Genomic DNA, 3,250 nt, shown 5'->3' with positions numbered 1-3,250 from the left:
TTCTTGATGGCAACCTCCCTGACTATCACATTCAGGGTTTGCCCTAAATCTTATTCCTCAAACTATGGCTCTCATCTAAGTTCTCATCCTTAAGCTCTTGAACTTTCGGAACCCAATTTCTGTAGGAACACCTCACTATCCCCTTATCATCTTTCTCGGTATGGATCTCTTCTCCAGTCAATGACTCTCTGCCGTCATTCATCACTTTTTCTGGCACAATATGTTCTTTTCCAAAAATTCGGTCTGTATTACAATCTCAAACAGCTTTTCGGTACCGGCTCCGGTTACCTTCACTTATATTTCCATTTTCTCAAAATCTCTAATAAACTCTCCCAAAGACATTATTATCTTGAGTCTCTCCTTTTTACTAAGGGCATCAGCCACCACATTGGCTCTCCCTGAATGATAAAGAATCTCCCAATCATAATTCTTGATTAGCTCTAACCACCTCATTTGGCGCATGTTGAGCTCTTTCTGCGTGAAAATGTACTAGAGCTCCTATGGTTTGTGTAAATCCTGCACTTCTCTCCGTACAAGTAGTGCCTCTAATCTTTAGGGCAAAACTATTGCCACGAGCCCAAGCTCATGGGTGGGGATATCGAATTTTATATTCCCTTAATTGTCTTGACGCGTACGCGATTACCTTGCTGTGCTGTATAAGAAGCACCCTAATTCCTTATGCGAAGCGTCACTACACTTCACAAAATCTCATTTTCCATCCGGCAACGCCAACATAGGGAACGTCACCAACCTTTGCTTCGGTTCTTAAAAGTTGTTCTCGCATTTCTCTGTCCATTCGAACTTCTCAGTCTTACGAGTAAGCCACGTTAAAGGGGCTACTATCTTTACAAACTTGAACGAACCTCTAGTAGTGACCGGCCAATCCTACCTCTGGGAGTTGCCCTAACCATGGTCATCAATTCCTCAGTGGTCCTTTATTCATTCTGTCAGGATCCTTCACGGGATCCTCCTCAGCAACAATCCCTTATAGGACAACATCCTCAACCTTTACATCCTCAATATCAACATCATCCGGTCCTGCGTTAGGACGCTCTATCGGATCCACAATCCGATCTCCAATTAGTAATAAAACATCATCGCGCTGTTACTCCTCAACCTCAGGGTTCGGTGTCCCGCTACCATATACGATAACGAACTACGCTTCTATCACGATATTTATAAGGGTTCCCATAAGGGTTTTAACTGTCAGTACTACGTTAGGTAGTCCGACTATGAACTTGGCAAGAGTTCTTATTATCTTAGTGCACTTATTATTTTAACGTTATATCATCTCTAAGGTTTATAACGCTTAGCTCTGATACCATTTCTATAACACCCCCAAATTCGGGGTCGGGGATCCGGGTTGTCACGAGTTCCATTTCCCTTAATAACACCCAATCTTAATAAATAATCAACTACTCTGTACTGTGACCCCACAATAAACACACACACCACAAGTTATAGTCTCAGAGATGAATATCCAAAAATAATCACAAGTCGTTTTATTCCACAATTATATGCCAATACACCTTAAAAGGGTTTCTGAATAAATTTACATTTCTTTGCCATTATTACAATTCATAAATATACATAAATCTGGTACATCAAAAGTTGAAGCCTAGCCTATTGGTAGTTCCTACCTCAGCTACAGCGACATCAATGCCTATAGGAAACTGCGGAACGTTTCCTATCCGCTCGCGAATTGGGAGCTTGGTCCTGTTCATCTTTTCTATCTGTTGTTGTGTGATGAAAGAAGAAAGCAAGGGTGAGCAGCAAGCCCACCAAAATAATATGTATAATGATTTACAGTATATGAGCCTTCTCATAGTACTCATGAAAGTCTTGGTCAAAAGAAATGAACCAAGTTTGATATCTTAATGCGATGAAGTCGCAAAATATTCAGTATATATATACATATATACTTTTCAAAATCTTGGAAGTCCTCTTCCATGCATAATATACACAGAGTTCCAGTTTATAACTGTATAAAACTATCGTTGCAAGGTGATCTCATATATCTAACCTTGTCTCAACGTTTTTCTGAAAATCTTTGACATGCATAAGATAATCATTTACTAGATATAAGTTTAAAAGATGAAGTTACAAGATACTCCAATATACTTATATCTTTTCCAAATACTACTTGAACTACCACCGTTCAAGTTATAATTAGTTCAGAAGTTCATCACATAGATGAGACTACAAGATAATACTTGAATAGATTAAATCTTTAAATATCATCAAAATAAAATGAAGTTATGAGATACTTCTTTTGATGCAAACATAATTTTGAAAACTTGACCCTGCCAACACTCAACAATCGCCCAACCGTAGCCTTTCTATCGAAGTGCTCTGGGTAATGTTGCAGAAATATCCAATTGGATGATGAACTCATTACGGGAGTTTGCCGCGCCAGGAAGACCACTTACGATGATCAGTCGTAGTAGTACAACCCCACCATTTTCTACATGTAGAGGAGAACCTGTCGGATTTACTTGTCAACCGAACACTGAACTCCTAAGGAATGGACCGCCTTAGCGGAACTTCCAGGCCATTTGGGCCAATATAATAAGGCTGGGCCGGCGCTACTCGACCACTTACGCCACTCGTAGTTCAGATGAAATCCATGACTCTGAAACGTAAAGCTCGTCCCCACTTTCCCCAAGTAGAAACTTGTTGATACGGCTCCACTAAGAAGTCGTATCTAGTTGGAAAGGAAAACTCACCGATATTTCCCAGGCGATGCCTGTTAATGGATTAACTTGTTCCAAGAATTTTACTTCCCGAGTGTTGGGTAAGTAATCAAAATTCTTTTATCAAGACAGCAACCTTTTTGCGAATATAAAACATACCACAGAGCCGGATCCCTCAGGTTTTGAGCGAGTATTTAAATCCCCTTCGAAAGGAGGATCTTAAATATAAAAATGAGTTTTGGGATCCGCTCTAACTTTTAAAAATTATTTTGAAGACTCGCAAAACATTTTTAAGAATGTTTGGAATGATGCCGATTTAACAAAATAAATCAGTCCCAATATATTAGAAAATATCTGAATATTATTATTTAAATAATATTCCCATAAAGAATAATCTTTATAAAAATAATTGAAGTAGATGTTGTAAAACTTATACTTGAAATGAGTATTAAATAATCAAAGATATACTTATACGAAAGTACTATCTTTATTTGAATCATCAAAGATAAGTTTGATTATCGACACCTTATTCTTTAATAAAATAAAGAATATATCTC

This window comes from Apium graveolens, chromosome 4 (assembly GCF_009905375.1).
Source record: "Apium graveolens cultivar Ventura chromosome 4, ASM990537v1, whole genome shotgun sequence".
Lineage (NCBI taxonomy): Eukaryota > Viridiplantae > Streptophyta > Magnoliopsida > Apiales > Apiaceae > Apium > Apium graveolens.
The sequence above is the reverse complement of the archived record's forward strand: the minus strand, read 5'-3'. Positions refer to the sequence as shown.